The sequence below is a fragment of the Columba livia genome, chromosome 11 (assembly GCF_036013475.1).
Source record: "Columba livia isolate bColLiv1 breed racing homer chromosome 11, bColLiv1.pat.W.v2, whole genome shotgun sequence".
Taxonomy (NCBI): domain Eukaryota; kingdom Metazoa; phylum Chordata; class Aves; order Columbiformes; family Columbidae; genus Columba; species Columba livia.
The window spans coordinates 12314275-12332453 of NC_088612.1; the positions used below are offsets into that span (position 1 = coordinate 12314275).

At 42.8% G+C, this 18179-nt stretch overlaps 1 protein-coding gene across 8 annotated transcripts in view; it reads left to right on the top strand.

Annotated features, from left to right (window-relative positions):
* Positions 1-18179, top strand: part of GLCE (glucuronic acid epimerase) — a 49137-nt gene that overhangs the window by 2170 nt on the left and 28788 nt on the right. For 4 of the 8 annotated variants that reach the window (XM_065076810.1, XM_065076816.1, XM_065076811.1 and 1 more), the window contains exon 2: positions 11649-11751. The exons of 1 other annotated variant lie outside the window; for it this stretch is intronic. The gene's annotated coding sequence lies outside the window, so the exon portion shown is untranslated. Of the gene's footprint in view, positions 1-2528; positions 2559-10282; positions 10424-11648; positions 11752-12055; positions 12075-18179 lie in introns of those variants that run through there. 3 more of the 8 variants (XM_065076812.1, XM_021299251.2, XM_065076814.1) reach the window with 3 other exon arrangements.

Below are 18179 nucleotides of genomic sequence, written 5' to 3' on the forward strand. Positions count from 1 at the left end.
TTGTTCAATACAGGAATTGCCAGTAGTTAATAGTTCTCCTGGTTAGAGCTGGCCAAACAAGAAAGGTTTTTAAGGGCCTTATGGACCTCTCAGCTTGGCCAGCTGTCACAAACCTTAACTATATTTAATATGTCTGTGGAGGCATCTTGTCCTGCTGCGATGTTCTTTGGCATATTGTGAGGTCTGGGTGAAATACCACACTTGGTGTTTATTTAAAGGCTTTATTTTCACTCTGGTGAACTGCTAACCCTTCTGATACAGCTTGTGATCGATAAGTATAATTAAGGTCAAAGGCATCTCGATTATCCAGGTGCTCTTTGTACCTTTTGGAAAAAAGAAAACACAACCAAACTTAATCCCTTTTTTACTGAGTTAAAGTGTAACTTCCTTGACTCTTTTGTCTGCCCAGCTTGTGGAATGGCTTTTGATATTGAGTTTAATAAGGCAGGAAAACTTGCTTTAATAAGGAGATATTGGCACGTGTCCCTTCAGGTGGTGCCTTAGGAGGCTCTTTAACTTTTTCTGAGGTATAATGTTTGGGATGGTAGCTATTTTTTTCTTTTAATAATAAAAGTATCCTAAAGCTCTGCCTGGATTAATCCATCCCTTTAGTGTCACACAGCGTGTTACACGGCTAAAAATTAGTAGAGACCTGCAATGATTAGTATCTGGCTGGTGGCCCAGAAAGAGGGAAAGCCGGGGCTGGCAGCATCTGACAGTAATTTTCTGTAAGACAAGTGTCCTTCGCTCCTTCATTGTCCAATTGATCCTCTAACAGCAGCGATCCCGTTTGTAACGCTGAGTCTATAGTGCAGGAGGAACGAGACGGGCACAATACACAAAAAAACCCAAAACCCAACCCAAACCAAGAAAACCTGTTACTTTCTGCTCTTTTTGCCTAACAGTCTTCAGCATTTTTCTTCTTTCTGTTCAGGATCTCCACTCCTTTGGTAAAAAAGAAAAACAACAACAAGCTACCAACCAAACAAAAAACAGCTAAGTTGGATTTCATGAGGTGACATTGAAAGTAGCTCATTCTCTCTGAACATTTAATTGAGCCATAAGATGAAAAGGCCTGTCCTCACGGTGTTTTCAAACGGGTTGCTTTAGCATTGGGGTGTGTTTTTAATGAAGATTTTGTGTCTGAGACGCAGTCAGAACTTTAAGGTCTCATTTCTGCAGCTTTTCAGAGTGAGTTGACTCATCAGTTCAGCCTTTGCTGCAGACCTAAAATGTCGGGAGATGTTCCCCTTTCACAGTATTGCTGTTTTGTGATCCTCTCCCTCCTTCCCAACTCTAAAATTATTATACTCCGTAATAAAATTTGGGGAATAAACAGAGTTTGGGGAGTATTTGCTCCTTCAAGTAAGCCTAGTGCAACTTTAGCTCTTCTGTAATTATGCTGGATTTTTCCAGAATGAGATGTAAATATGTTTTCTTACCAGCACTAGCTGTTTTCTGGATTCTCCCCACTTCGTGCTCCAGTCACAGCTTTTCCTTCTGTGTTTTTCACCTTGTCTCCCCACCTGGCTGCTGTGTTTTAAATGTTCATACTGAATTTGAAATATTGGAGGTGGCAGATAAAGTGCACGGTAATGAAATCCTTCTAAAGAAAGCTCACCACTAATTCCAAAGGAAATGAACTTTTAATTAGTGTCTTATCTCAAGTGTGCCACCTTTTTTTTTACCTCGTAGATATTGCTTGTGTTATCGAAGACCAGCTCGTGTTCCCTGATACGGGAACTGGTTGGGTGGTGTCTTGTTATAAAATCTGATTTACAGCCTCTTGATTTCTAAATAAATTGTTTTGGCCATGCTCTCAGGAGTTAATGTTTATTATTGCCTAAAGTCGCACTTTTGGAAATGGAGATGTTCAGGGAATGCCCATGTTGCTGCCCGTGAAATATCTATGATATAGATACAAACTTGAGAGCATTGAGTATTGGCTCTTTCAGGAGTTACATATTCCCTGTTTAGTTATAATAAAAACCTTAGCGCAGAGTTTTCTGAAGCAACTGTAAACGCCGCACAAAAAAACCCACAAAAACCCTTTTATGACCTCAGGAAGGTTGAGAACAACGCGGTTTATTTTCGATTACATTTCTTTTCGAACGGCCTTTCCACAGCAATATTAGTGTAAGAACGGGTAAACCAGCAGGTACGGGGCTTAAATTCATGGTTTGGATCAGACGTGTGTGGGTGGGTTGGATTAAGGAGCAAAATCAGCCTAACGAAGCTCGTTGAGCAAAGGGGTTTGTGTCTGGCAGGGTCCCATGTTTCTGCTCAGAATTAAAGCTTTTCTGTGTCCCTCGTAGGGAGATTTTTTGCTTAGTTTAGCATGGGAAACGGGGCTGTTGGTGTGTTTCTTTTCCTCTTTTTAATTGCATTAGGGGATGCAGGAAATTCCAGAAGGTTTTGAAACAAAAGCGGTTTATCAGGAGCTCTTGGGGCAGCTGACGTTGTGGGGCTGCCCCGGGAGGTGAAAATTCAAGATCTTTATTTGCTCTTCTCAGTGCTGGAGATACGGAAGGTCGACCTCGCCGCAGTGAGGGTGTTTGGTATGTGAAAAGGCAAATTTGATCCCCTTGAACTTTGGTTTCCATGCTGAAAGTGAAATGATTTCTCCATTTCTTCCTGGTTGTGGTTTTCCTGAATGATTTTGCTGTTTTCCTTCTTATGTAGAAAAAAAAATGAAGTCTGAATCTGAACAGAATCAGCTTATTTTGGCAGTTTTTATAGTTAATGAATGTATGAATTTCCTATAGAAATCTTCTCAATGATACCAAAAGACACCAGATAAATCTTTCGAAAAATGCCTGAAGAAATTAAAACTTGTTTCTCTCGGTCAGTCAAATAGGCTTCCCAATCTGGGCAGCCAGTATTTCCATTTAGTTTTTGAATGCTTGTAATATTTGCGTTATTTTTAGATAGAATGGGGTTATTTAAGTGGACCTGAAGGTTTTCCAGTCGGGTAGCTTTCGCACAATATTTAATTTTACCTCTGTATGCATGCCAATTTTCCTGGAAAGCTGTTGGATCGCCTTATGTAGTTTGGTGTTATACAACCTGTCCAGATACCGTTTTGACTGAATAAGAAATAATGGGTGGCTGCCGGCTTAATTTTCTTTCTAATGGTTTGTTTTAAGCAGCATTCAAACAGATATAATGATTAATTGTCTAGTTGTTTATTGAGCTGACTCTGGTTTGCATTTGCAAGGGGAAAAATGAGTGACCTGACTGGATGTGTTTAGTTGCTCGGTGTCTCAGGACTAAATGGAGAGACGATGTGGAATATCTGCAGAAGCCTCTGTCGAACCAATGTACTTTTCTGAAAACAGGGTTCTGCGTTGTGGTTTGAACTGGAGGGGACTTGGAAAATACCTTTGTGTTTTTTACTTTGATAAGCAGAAAAATTTTTCTTGAGCATATGTTGTTTTAAAAAGTCAACTTCGATTTTTGGACGTCTGAGCTCCGACTTCAAGATGTATTTATTCATCAAGCTCTCCTGAATGCAAAGGTGAATACAGAAGGTTGTTAGTTGTGTTGTCTTAGCTGATTTTTGTTAAGTTCTTTTTAAAAACAAAGTGTTAAAGTGTAGTGTGTATCTCAAGCTGGAGGACTAATCGGCTCTTGCCGTCCCTGCTGTTTAATGTGGGCTTTCTTAAACACCCTAAGAAGCTTTCCTCTGCTCGCAGGGCTTTCAGATGTCTTGTCCTAATGATAAATGTCAACAAATGGGATCAGAGCATCTTCTGCTGCGGGAAGGGAGAAGTAATTTTCTCCATGCGTTGTGTGGTAGACTTTTTTTTTTTTACATACTCTTTCTCCATGTAGCTGAGAAACCAAAATAGGTCGCGCACTGCAAAGATGACGAGTGTTTTGGCGATGGGTGGTTGCCAGTGGGATTCACTGGCTGCTCTGGCACCATCTGGTTGTACTGGGGGGAAAATCCATGTACAGCAGAGCAAACCCAGGCCATGCACGGGTTGTTCCAGGGATCAAGAAAACGAGGGATGAGACACCTGAGAAAGGTGCCGAGTGTGACTAGCACTGTTGTGATTCTTTTAATCTGTTCTTAAATAGAGTTGTGTGCCTCTATTTCTCACTATAACTGGTTTAGAGCATGTTTTTCCTTGCCCACGTGAGGTATTTGCGCTGGAGCTGCCACGAGGAAGATGAGTTTTGATAAAATCCTGGTGAGATGTCAGTCCCACAACGGAGGTGTTGGAGATCGGCAGGTTTTGTGCAATGACAGCCACCGTCCTCCACATCTCGGTGGGTTTTGCTGTATTTTTCATGCACTGGGTATTCTTCCAGAAAAAATCTGAATTTCTGAGGAAGTTAAACTGTCAGAAAATCGACTCACTTTTGGGTGGGTGGGGGAAGATCTTCATCTTGCTCAGCCATATGTGAGCAGGAACCTAAAGCCAGCAATGTTTTGGGATTGGAAAAGGATGAGAATCATGGAATCATAGAGTAGTTTGGGTTGAAGGAACCTTCCCAGCCCCCCCAGCGCCACCCCTGCCATGAGCAGGGACATCTTCACCAGCTCAGGTTGTTCAGAGCCCCATCCAGCCTGGCCTGGGATGTCTCCAGGGATGGGGCATCCAACACCTCTCTGGGTGACCTGGTACAGGTTCTCACCACCCTCAGGGGCAACAATATCTTCCTTGGAGAATCTGGTCACCTCCACAAGCTGGACAGACCAGGATCTTCAGCACTTGGTGTTACAGATTTATTTCTTTAGCTTGCAAAAATGCTCCTTCCTTCTTGCTCTTTCATTTTTCTTAAGCATTGCCACCTTGGGCTGTTTCTCACCCAAATGTGCCGCTTCTGCTCCAACTTGCTCTTGTGCTCATCTCTCTGCTCACCCAGGATTCTCGGACGTGTTGCATCCAAGGGATGTGTTGTTCATCTTTATTTTTTTAAAGCTATTTTCAGCACTTCTCCCAGCAAACAACCAGCTTTCTGCACATCCCTGCTCTGCAGCTGAAGCTTCGAGTATCTCGGTGCATAAGAACATGGCACCGACAGCAGGGCCAGCCGGGCCGCAGTGATTCCCTGTGATGAGATGTGGTGAGGGTAACTGGAACTCCATGCTGGGAGGCCTGGCGAGACCCACTGTGGCGTTTGGAGGGCATCTGGCGATTTTGGCGTCCCCATGATGTGGGTTTGTGCAGTGACGTGCCGCGAAATCTCATTGTGTTACCATGGGGGTGATTCATGGCGTGGATGCTCACGCACAGCCCATCCTGGCTGGCCAAGCAAAGTAGGTCGGTTATTTTTAAGTGTTATGATTAATTTATAAATGCCATTATTTCTCAGAGGTAAGGCAGGTCTAAATACTCAAATATTGTGTGATGGGCGGCTGTTTGCGACAGAAAACCGGTGCTTCGCAGCCAACACTTTTTCAAGGGAGAACTTGAAGTAAGCGGAAAGGATTATTTTTAAACTTTAAGCTTTGCGTGCCTGGAGATTTTTCTTTAACATGAGATGGTTTTAGAACAGAAAAAAAATCTTTCGTGGTATGTAATGCTTCCAAAACCCTTGGCAGATGGGAAACTTTGTTTCCAAACATCAAATGTTGTAGCTGTTTAATGCCTGTTTTTGAGCATGAGCAGCGCTCTCAGAGAATGTTCATATTAAGCCTATGGAGAATTAGACTTTTAAAAGAATTGTTCCTGTTATCATGAAAAGTGAAGAATTAGGGAAAACTTAACACTTGGGCTCCTCTGCATAATATGTAAAATAACATCAGACTGGAAAAAAAGAGGGGAGGTACAGTTGTGTCTTGGTGTTTAACCCTCTGTAATTGCTGAACGGTGTATATTTGCTTAGGGAAATTTGCCTTGTATCAAAATAAGCTGCTCATGCTCAAAAACCCCATTTTTGACATTCAGCATCAAAAAATCTTCAATGCTTATTGTTAAGAGCAGGATCAGCGTCTTGCTGGGAGGTGAGAAAAGGCAGAGTTTTGGGTTTAATGTCTGTCAGATCCTTTCTTCGATAGTTACGGGTTTTATTTCCATGAGGTGTTTCAATAGTCTGGACAGGAGGTTGTGTGTCCCTATTGGTGTGATGTGGAGAAAAGCAGTCACAATACACATCTAGTCCTTAAAGTCATGTTTGATCTTTGAGCTACGTCTACAAGTAAATATTTGGTGCCTTGTATCTCGCAGAAGATGAATTTCATCCTGAGCTTTAAGTGTAGCAGCAAATACCAGCAGTGAATGTTACTCGTTAGACAACAGATTTTGCCCAGTTCTGGCTTTTTTAGAAAGGCAAGTCTTGGCATCTGCGTTCAGTAACAGTGAAGTGTCCTTGGTATTTGTGGCGTGTCACATTTATCGAGTAATAGCTATGCAAACAGGCTGCCACAACGCTGTACGGTAACGCGGAGCTGTGATGTGTTTTTTGCTGTTAGCAAAAATTTGCTTTTTTTGCAAAGTGAGATTTATCAGGTCCTTACCTTTTAAAGATTAATTCTCAAGCCTTTTACCTAAATATGTTGGGGTGATACACTTTATGGTATTAGTGTCTAGGGAAGATGAAAGCTCACGGAACCACCATTGTTCGCATTCAGAAGACTTAAGGTGATGCTGCGTTTCTCTGACACTTCATAAATTGCTTCATCTCCTGTCAGGTGTGTTTATAAGAAAGGGCACAGTATCAGGAAGTCAAAAATTGATCTTTTCCATGCCGGGAAACCCCAGGAACAGCCAGGTTTGCTGTTTCAGTGTTTGCTGGGGGTGCGATGTGTGCGAGGTGCATGTTCTTGTGATGGTGAAGCAGCACAGTGGGTTCTGGTTTTGTCAACCCAGCATTCCCTTTTTGCCTTAAATCCACATCTGTCATCCTAAAAAACTACTTACAAAACCCATGTAAATGAAAAAAGCACAACTATCAGTCTTCCAGTCTTCCCCTTTTTTATAGTTGATGTAAACGTTTGCATTTTCCTGACATGGGTTGTATGGTGTGCGGGTCTCATCCCCAAGGGCACAGCTCGTGGCTTCTGCTTGGAGGCTTAATCCTTGTTGTGACAACTGCTTTAAAATGAGCACCTGTAATGCTCTGTGGTGATGTTCCTTGCTCCAGAAGGACCATTGACCAATTAAAGTTTTCTTTCCCCCCACCCCCAAGCAACTACAATTAAACTGGTCCTGCCAGTTCCAGTCCTTACATTGTTTCATTTGAGCAAATGGAGTTTACTTTTCTTGGATTTGACCTGTGATGTGCTGCATTTTAATACTCACGGGATTGTTAACAACTTCCCTGCCTGCTTGACAGTGCATTTCAAATTTTGCTGCTAGAAAGTTGTCCTCTTCTCCAAGAAGATTTAAGCTGTCTTTGCAAAATGTTGCAGCATAAAAAATATCTAAGACAACATACATCTAGATCAAAGATGTCATAATAGAACCCAAATCGGCTTCTTAAATGAGTATTGATTTAAAACAAAAACATTTTTTGGGGGGATGGTACAGTATTAGTGCAGCTTTGTTGCATGTGGGTTCAGACAATTAAGAATCCCACATCAGCTTTGAATGTCTCATGAATATTAACGCCGTCCTCCTACTGAGCAGTTAATTGGGTGCGATCACTTTAACTACCTTATTTAAATTGAAAAGTGCTCTTAATAAATGACGAATGTGTGAAATTTGGGGTGTTTGGGGCACTGAGAGCAGGATTTTCTCCTCTGCCCTCTTCCAGCAGAGGGTATAATACGTAATAACCCCAAACCCTGAGATACCAGGTTGCAGGTTCCACGTCGCTCACCTGGGAGGTGACAGAAGCTCTGCGTTATGGAGTAAACCTCTGTTGGGTTTTTGACTAGGGTGGGAAAATGTTTAAAGGCAGCTGGAGAAGGAGCCGTCCTGCCTGTGGCTCAGTGTCAGGAATGTGCAACAGCTGGAAGCAGAATGGAGGTATTTTTTTCCCCTCTTAAAAGTCGTGGGTTGTAGAAATAACTGACAAAATTCTGTTTTGTAGATTGCCGAAGTAAAATATATGAGGTTTTGTTGTTATTTTTAATAGAAACCAGATAAAATCCTCCTATCAGGGCATGAAGAGAAAATGTTATTTTTGTAGATTCATGAGAGTAATATGAACAAAATTAGTTAAACTGGTTCTGGACCGTCTCTTGGGATGTGTCCTGAGAGGCTTAGGATGAGATTCTGTCGCTGCTCCTCTTTCAAGTCCTTCCTTGGGCGGTTGAGTCCTTGTCTCCTCGATTCCCTGTCTGTGAGCTTTGCCTCCTGTCAAACCTCCCGTTATCAAAGATGGGAAAGTCTTATTCTTCTGTGTGAGGCTCCCTCCAGGGAGCAGCTTCAAACCTCGTGCCAAAGCTGGATTTATGCTGTTGTCCACTGGAAAGGCTGTGCTTCCTGGGGCAAGCCGTGGGCAGTTACAAATAGTCCTCTTTTTTTAATTAGAAAAAAAAAAGTAAAAAAAAAAAAACAAACCCACAGCAAATCCTTGCTGTTTTCAATGTATTTTAGGGTACTGCTTTCCCACAGTGTTCTATAGAGTGCTAGCCTGTACCTAGAAACAGGATTTCGGCTTCGGTCAGGAGTTTGGAATTGTGTAAAATCGGCGTGTTGGGCTGTTTGTGTTGTCGTTCTGAACCCCCGTTGCTGTAACACCGTATTTAGCCCCAGCAGGTTATTAGCACGTTATCCGATCGCACTGCTGTGCTCGTGCTGAAATTGCAGGTTGCAGGAGAAGGCTCCTAATCGCCCGTACGTGAATTAACGACTTGCCAAACTGTGCTGGAATCACTATAATTTCAAGAATACAGCAAAAGGAACCCAAAGCTTTGTTTTGGTGCCGAAGCTGGGTTTGGAGAAGTGAAGCTGAGCAGAGCAAGGCTTAAAATGAAGCAGGTGCCTTGGACCAGAGCGCAAAAACTTGTCTTTACCTATGGTTGGGAATCTTTTATGGATGTATTCATAAAAGCTCTTGGTAAATGTGCAACTGCTGAACGTCCAGCTGCACTGAGATCTCCATCCCCTTTGGAGGCACCGCGGGGGTTTCGGCGCCATCACAGTGATGTCCTGGTCCGGTGTGAGCTGTTTGTGTGAGCAGTGGGGCAAAGCACCTGCTCGGTGCTCCCTGGACCATCTCCTGGGGTTATTTCCAGGCTCTGCAGCTGTTGTTTCTGCAGACAGAAGCATAACTTGGCCAGATTGCCTCTCCTGACCGTGTGCAAGCTGTTGCGGTGATGCTTCTTGTTTATTCTCCGCTGACCTGTTTGTAAGGGACCAAGGGAGACCTGATCTGTGTGTAGGTGTTGAACAGGATTACAGTGGTTTCTGGAATTTAACCAGTTATCTTAGAGGGATTTCTCTTCGCTGAAGAGATGCAGGGAGATTGCTGCTGCAGAGAAACAAGTGTGCAAATCTAAAGTGTCAATGTGTCTTGTCTTTTGAGTCAAACACCTCAAATGTGTTCGTTGCTTTTAAAACTTGGTCATGAGACACAAGGTAAAAGGATTTTATGGGCAGAATCCTCCTGATGGGTTCAATTTGGGCAGGAACTGCGTTTCTGCGGGGCTGGATGTTTTGTCTCAGGCTTGGGCTGGTTCAAATGGTTCCAAGATTCAACCCTGTTGAAGGAAATTTGGGCACCTTTGGCAGTAGGTGGGAGTTTAAGAGGAGGAACCTGTGGTGCGAGAAAGTCGATTGACTCCCAGATAGAAATATTGTCAAAAAATGAGGTGTTAAAAATCCAGAGCACCCTTAGGAAATAACTGCAGAGAACCCCAAGCCATCATCTCCTCAGTGTGGGACATGTAGCGTGAGGTTGGCACCATCTTTGTGTGCTGTCTCAGATGGAAATATCAGTGTCTTCTCCAGTTAAAAACTTGGATTTCTGCTCTGGGAGTAGTTTCCATACGGCCAGAGCGCAAAATGGGTGAGTTCTCACCTTGGCACTTGAAGGCTGTGGGGTGAACTCTTAAATAATAAAAGTAAATGTCCTGGGGGAGCCAAGTGGAAGGTTTTCTGGTGGATGTGATGGGGCAGTGTTTAAAAATCCATGTTGTGTGGAGGGCGGTTCTCATTGTGCAACCTGCTGTAAGGAAAATTACACGTGGTTCTTTAGTGGGATCTTGGCTTTGTTTGCTTCAGTTTATAAAGAAGTGCCACGGAAATGATTATTTTGTTGTCAAGATGTTTTCAAGGCCACATTTTTTTTCTTTAAAGAGAATCGTGGAAGACGAACTGACAATTTAATGGTGCGTGGTGCACTAATAAAAATGTCTGTGCGGTTGCATTTAATCCTTTAAAGGAGAGAAAAGAAGCGCAGGAGTTATCAGCATTCATAAGGCAAGACAGGGGCTTAAAAGTATGCAAAGCCTTGGAGAGAGACGGGGGAAACGTTCTGACTGCTGCTGAAAGCTCCTGACAGGCACGTCACATCTTTGAAAGTAAGATTTGAATTATTAGAGCTGCCTTTGTTTATTAAATAGAGCCTCCAGCCAAAGGATTATAGGAAGAAATACTGTGCAGGCTCACGTTGCGTTTGCATAAATTTTAATGGGTGATAAAATTTATTTTATTGAGCTAATTCAGTAAGAAAATTCAAATGGATTTTTTTTTAAAGATCCAGGTGTGTATTGGATACCTAAAGAAATAGACTTCAAGTGCACAAATAAGCCTGCTTTTGTGGAATCCAGTTTGCTTTTGGTGACGGGTAATCCTTTTAAAACAGGGCTTCTCCAAGGCAAACTCCAACAGAAGAGGTTTTGTTTAATTTAAAATTGGGAATGCGAGGGAAGGGTGCAGAGGGCTAATAGGAGAGTAATTATACACACTATTGCCAAGCTGAGGAAGGGCAGAGACCATTAAAATGCCATTTCAGGAGTTAATTATGTGGTGTTTCAAGTCGATGCTGGTGTCCTGATTTCCATTTAATCCACATATAGCTTGTGTTTAGGATGTTGTGTTCATGACTTCTCTTTTGAGGAACTTTAGGCCACTGTGTTTTGAAATACTGTCCAAAAAAAATAATAATCTTCCAGCCTCCATAGGGTTTGTGCCTGTTGGGTTTGATTAGGAAAAATGCAAAAGCAATAAAGGAGATGAAAAACCTTAGCAAATATTTTGGGAGCGACACACACACCATAAATAAAGCGTTGCAGTGGCATTTGCTTAGTTAAATCTCTTCTGAAGCTCATTTAATAATTCTGGAGCCTGTGCTAGCGCTCAGACGCAGGCGGCTGTAATTTGTTTCAAGGTTGGTCTCTGACTTGTGTTTTATGAGCTTTTCCGTTTATATTCTCCCACTTGCGCAGCTCCTCGAGTGAGACAGCGTAACGGCTTAGCTAAAACCGGGATCCTTTCCACGGGGGTTTAAACGGGGGTTTGAGCGGCGTTTGGCGGCAGCTCTGCGCGAGTTCGCCTACGGGTGGGGGGAGCGGACCCGGCCCCTCCGTGGGGATGTGACATTGATGCTCTTGATCCTTCAGTGATTCTGCACATCAAGAGCTGAGCCTTGGAAGCCGTCAGCGATGCCGTCTTAAGAGCCGGCAGGACTGAATGAGGGGATTTTTACAGACATGGGAAAAAATTCAACTCTGGCTGTTGCAGATCCTTAAGTACTTCAATTCCACCCCCCCCCCCTTTTTTTTTCTTTCCACATCTTTGCTGTAGGAAATCAGAGAGGGGAAATCGCTTTAAATCACCAACCAAGATATTTTTGAAGTTGGAAGCAATCTGAGATGCATTAGAATTCAGAGACTTCCCTTTGCTTAAGGTAAGAAAAGAGCTGATTCTCCCTTTCCCGTGCTTCTTAAGTGTCTGTATCTGCTTAACTCTGTGTCTGGAGTTCCTGTGATGTGTTTAAAACCTGCTGCCGATGTCTAAATGGTTAAATGTTCATCCTGTTTAATAACTCACAGCTGCAGGAGGCATCTGGCTGGGGGTTTGCGGGGGTGGGCGATACCCGGGGGAGGGACACATGGGGACCCCCCACCCCAGACATGGACGAGCTGCTTGCTTATTTTTGTTCTCCAGCTGAAGGGCCGTCATACCTAAAAACCTCAATATTTAGAGGTTTTTATTTTCCCTGTTTGGAAGGTAAGTGAGCTGGGTAACTTCTGAAGGATGCTGGTGGGGGGAACAGGGTGGAGGTGGCAAAAAAATCTGATTTTAGGGAGGTGGTAGTTGCGTGAATTTGCTGGAAGGTGAGACTTGGTGAGCTGTAGTTACGTTACCATGGCATCCATAAATTACTCCAATGTGAGGGCTTGTGAGTATCAATGGAGAATTATTCCGGGTAAGGTGGTGCGTGAGAGCAGGTCTGCATGCTATTAGCCTGGCTGTTTGTTTTTATGTGAGAAGTATGTTAATTACCTTCTTTTGTACCTCCTATGGAATTATTCATGCTGTAAGCATGAGCTGGGTAGCACAGAGGAGGCAGCATTTTTAACCTGTTGTACTTGCAAAGAGCCTTTGGGATAATATATAAAATACACGTATTAAACCGAAGCTTGGCTTTCTGTGACTTTCGAGTAGAAGTTTCTCCTCATGTTAAATGTAGTGGTTATTTTTCGTACCTAAATAGTTTCTTTACTAGTTGTGGTGTGTCTTGCTGTGCACAGCTTTAGGAGACCCTGTTTAGAAGGGGAGATGCCGGAACTGGAAGGTAGAAAATATCGTTTGGGGTTTCCAGCGTTGGCTCCTGTGTCACAGCTGAAGAGATAAAAGCTCTTTCAGAGCTGCTCCACCAGACGTGATTTCAAAGCATTTCAAAATGATTAAAGGAAACTTTAAACTTCTGCCCAATAATTAATACATGCTGCTCTTGTGTGTTTAATCCGAAATCGGTAAGTTTTATTTTTTGCAGGCTTTTGCTGCCGAGTTTGTTCCGCTCGGGGTGAGTACTGCGGTGGATCTGCCGGGGTTTATTCCAGAATTTGATGTACAAACGTCAGGCGTGCGCTGGGGGATGTGATCTGTCATTTCCAATTACTCTGTGCAGCAGGACTGTCTCAGGCACAGAATGGCTTAAATCCTCTCATTACTTCTGAATGAGCAGAAAAGAGCATCTCTGTGAGCAATTAAAATCTCCAGTCAGAAGTAGGAAATGAATTTTTAACCGGAGAGACAAACCTGTTTGGAAATTAAGGTGTTGTCTGCAGAAAAGCATCCATTTTGTGTTATTGCACTGTGCCTTTCTATCCTTTGTGCAGCTGGAGTGGAAAACAAACACACCAAATCCCTTGTGGTGGGGGTGGTTATTTTTTTTATCAGTTGCTTAAAACGTTCACTCCTCTATCACTTGCTGTGTTCTCCAAGTCTACTCCTGAATTGTTTGACTTGTCCAACTCATCATCCTTCACAGATTTTTTCAAGCTTAACTGATCGTACAATATGCTTTTTATGAACATCAAGGCAATAGAATCTGAGAGAATACTCCTGTTTAGTAGGGGAATAAAGTTTTGCTGCCAGGTTTTAAATATATATCCTCTTAAAACATGCTTAGCAATCTGCTTATGTGAGCATCATGAGGTTTTATATTTAAAGTGGAGTGATTTTTTTTTTTTTTTTTTTTTCTTTAGGATGAAAGTAGTTGAAGATGGGAATTGTGAGGGACAGATGAAATTAAGCTGCAGAAGCAGTGATGACAATCTCCAAAGCTTTAATGTGTTAATGTAGTTTAGGCACTATACGTATTTAGAAACAGTCTAGATTGAATCCTGGAGAAAAGCAGAGTTATTCATAGACTTCTGTCTTGATCGTGTTTTCCTGTGGGTGATGGACAGTATGAAGCAGTGCTTTGAAGGAGATGCTAAAGATGATTTTGCTGCTGTTAGAACTGTATGGGATATTAATTGCCCTCAAGTTCAGTATTGGTTTAAAAAAATACAGGGAAGGGTGGTAGATGAAAGAATGATGTTTGTAAAATCTCCCAGCTTTGTGTAGACTTTTTTTTTTGCCTTCATGATTTATTCACATTTTCAAGTTTGGTATATTCCTGCATGTAATGTGTTTTAACCGACATTGCATCAGTTAATATGGTGATGGAGAAAATCTGGGTGGACTGATAATTAATCTACTAGGGGAACAGCAGCAGAGAAGCTGTTGACATAGACCAAACAGTTTATTTTGTACAAACAAGGAGCGTTTTGGCATCTGCTAAAAGGGTGTTTTGCTGGAGCAGGACTGGGAAGGTCTCTGGTGGGGGTATCTCAATTCCAGCACGTTGTCCTGGCCCTGGCTGGAGCCTCGGGATGCCCTGCGCTATAAAGTAATAATTGATGGGCCCCCGGTGGGGTCGAAAGAGAATAAAGAGTGAATGCATTGAGTTTCTGGATGGAAAAGGGAGCCTGTAGCATCCGGAAGAAAATAGGTTAGTATTAATTTTGGTTTTATGCTTGAATATTGAACAGTGGTTGGGCAGAAACTTGAGGAGAATACTCTGTTCCTGGCCATGAGGCCTGTGTGTGGATACAAGTTAGTAAAGGAACTTTTATTGCTGAAAACAATGTTTTGCCTGCGCGTTCACTCGTCTCACTCGCTACTAGAGGCACCAGGTTACTACAGGTAGAAACAACTCGCTGGCTGCCCGTGAAGATCAGGTATTGTCTTCAACTTCTGCATCTGTCCATCCTGTGTGTAACATCTGCAGGTTGATACTGCCCTTCCAGCGCAGCAGGGTGCTCTAGATTATTGTTGGAATCTCCTCATCCTGGTTGGTGGCCTCAGTTAATGTTTCCAGGCCTGGTTGTTCAATGAGCTTTTTCTGTAATAATTCTGTGATGGTCTGTTATTCTCCTTGTGCTGCCTCAGTGGTAACGGTTCAGCTGTAATAATGAGATGAAGTCCTTCTGGGTTGCTTGATGTATCGTTTATTTTAAATAACTGGGTCTGTGCATCCACAGGGCACCTGCTGAAGTTCAGGATCCTCTTGGTAAAACGTGGGTGGCCTTTAGATTGCAGAGGAGCTTTAAGCTTTTCATTTTGTATTTCTGCTTGGTGTTAATCATGGGGGACTCCAGATGGGCAAATCCAGAGCCACTTCTCCAATGGGGTGTGTGGTGTTCGCTTTTGGTTTTGTTTTATACTTGTGTGTTGGTGTTTTTATTATTATTTTTTTCTAAAGGACCATCCTCTGTTTGGAAATTTCCCCAAGCTTGGTGTATTTTGTTTTTCCCCTGTGGAGATGAGCTGGGCTGTGTTTTGAGGGCTGTGTCCAAACATACACCTTTCTGTAGCTACTGTGGAAATATCACATTACCATATTCTATTACCCTAACGCAGGAATTTGTTTCTCCAAGCAGATGACAGAAAGGTGGTTTGGTGAATTTTTAGCTACTTGAAATAGGTCACTAAATGTGCATTAAACCACTCATTTATTAGGCGAGAGCACGTTACTGGTGGATAAGTGGTGGTGTTAGATTAAGCTCAAACACTGAGGAACTGGGCTGGTTCTGCAACTAAACCAGAACCAAACTGTTAAACTGTCTCACAGCTGTTGGAGCCTGCAAATAATCAGACTTTACAAAGGACCGTGATGGCCACTTACTCTGAGAAATACTTGCCTCACAAAGAATTTTTCTAGTAAATTTGGTGTTTCTCCTATAAGATCTCTCTTGGGCTGTTTGCTTGTGGACTTGGTTTGTAGGGTGAGATACATCTGATGGTCATCGAGCTGATAACAGGTGCACTATGGCCTTTATTTGACTGTTGTGTATAGTTACATGCTGTCCCTAGTCTAGAATTAATCTTCTGTCATGGCAAAAATATAGAATCATAGGATGGTTTGGATTGAAGAGACCTTCCCAGCTCCCCCAGTGCCACCCCTGCCATGAGCAGGGACATCTTCACCAGCTCAGGTTGCTCAGAGCCCCGTCCAGCCTGGCCTGGGATGTCTCCAGGGATGGGGCATCCACCACCTCTCTGGGTGACCTGGGACAGGCTCTCACCACCCTCAGGGTTAAAACCCTCCGCCATTGCAGTCAAAAACTGGTCTTTCAACTATGGCCTTCAGAGAAGATGAAACTGTTTTATTTTTTTTTTCCTTTTGGAGAAAACATTTGGTAGAAGGGATAAAATCACTTAATAGTTTGCTAACCCTAATTCTGTGAAACCTGCAGCTGAGTAGTGTTTTCTGTCCAGCATTTCAGACTTTGTAAAGCGTGGTCTATAAGCAGGTGGTTCTGCTCCTGTGCTGCAGCAGGTACCAGGTACAGCAGAGATGCTCGTTCTGTTCTGCACAGCTCTCATTGCCCCGGGAGTCAGTAATGCTCCAGGTGTCCTGATGGGACTCGCTGCAGCTGCAAATCTTCATCTTCCCGCTGTTCCTGCGAGTACGCGGCTGAGGAAAACATGCAGGCCGACTCAATGTGAGTGATAAAGCGTGATTCAACTTTATTGCCCGAGATAGCGTGCATTTATATCAAATACCATAATTATGCATACTTGTCTCTATCTAATAGGCTAAGCACTAAAAGGTTACATTTACTTACTCCACCTACTTGGGTTTAGCTAGCTATGCGCATCCCGCATTCTTCTGACTCTTATCTCTTCAAGGATATCCTGACCCTGCCTTAGTTAATACTTTTCCGTTCCCCCCTTTCCCATGGCCTAATAGACAAGTTAACTAAGGCCTACTTATGTCAACTAAAATGGGCTCTGCTCGTGCAGTTGCTCGGTGGACTCATGTCCACGCTCCTTGAGCCAATCCCTGACAGTTCCCACCTTGGCAGAGCATCTCTGAGCATCGCCAAGTGGTGTAAAACGAAATAAAGCTGGCCCTGGAACCAGCTGATGGCTCGGAGACATCACTGTGACCTCTCCTGATTGTGTCCTGAGCTGGGTGAGCAGTTTCTGCTGGATACAACCCTCACCACTGAGAACAAAAGGGAGCTGAGCTAACAAGAATAGCAAAAGGGAAACAAAAATATTTTTTGGTCATGTAATAACCTGTTGTCTTCTCTTTGGCCAAGTGCTTTTTAAATTCGACCAGAGAAGCAGCAGGAAATACTCAACACAGAGTGTTTTAGAATGCTTGATGCATTTTGAGGTTTCCATTAGTGCCAACTAATTACGTGGGCCATGTTGCTCTAGAGTTGCAATTACGTTGACCGATGTACAGTAATTAGCTTTAATACACGTTTCCATGCGTAGGGGAGATTTAACTGCTTGCTGGTTTTTGACGAAGATATTGCTATTTTCTGTAATTGGGTTTCTCCTGTATTCTGCAAGTGCCTCTCAAAAACCAGCAACCACTCGAACAGGAAGATACAGCCACTGACAATTTCTTTGAGATGAATATGGCATTAGAATTCTCACTGGCAGCTTTGCTAATGGCATTTTCTATGTCTTTCTCACAAGCAAATACTTTGTCTTCACATCCATCTACCACCATGAAGCCTTACAGGCTGTAACACAGTGCTGGATTCAGCTAAAATGGGTAAAGTAACCAGGAGTTTTAGCTTTTCCTGCCTTTACTTGGGATCTTGCAGGCACCATATTTTCTGAAAATTATCAGCAATGCTAGGAAAAAAAGTCAAAACTCTATTTGCATTATTAGTCAGTGCTCATAATGGGTAGAATAGAAATGCTTATAAGGCGTAAAACAGAAATGCTTATATATGCATAGAATACTGCGGAATGCTTATGTTTCTGCTTAAAATGTTTACTTTGAAAATTCTTTTTGTTTAAATTTTGGGTAAAGCTGCTAGCGCAGAAGTGGATCCCTTTATCCCGTGTGCGCAGTCTCTTTTTGCAGCGCATGTTGCTGAATGTGTTCGGCATCAACGCTGTAATCAGCGCCGCTATTGTCAGTGCTTAATTGCGAACTGGATCTCTGCGTGTTTGCAGAATTCTTTGGCAGTGCCGTTGCCAGTCGTTTGAAAGAAAAACACCTCACAAAAAGCCCACTTGTGAGTGGATTCTGCTCGCCGTGCTACGTTTGTCAGCGGCAGACCTGTCACTAATAATACAAACTTCTAAAAGTAACTCAGATACAAAAATAAAGCCACAACAAATATTAAATACACACTAAATAACTTATAAAATTTCAGATGGTGCTTTGCAGTATGTTGCTAATAAACCACTTTTACAGTGGTGTGATGAGCTCCATCTGTAAAGTGATTTAAGTGTCTTCGTCTTAACGGCTCTTTTGCCTGTAGCGATGATACGTGGTCAGGATTAATTATGAGGTAGAGCATCATT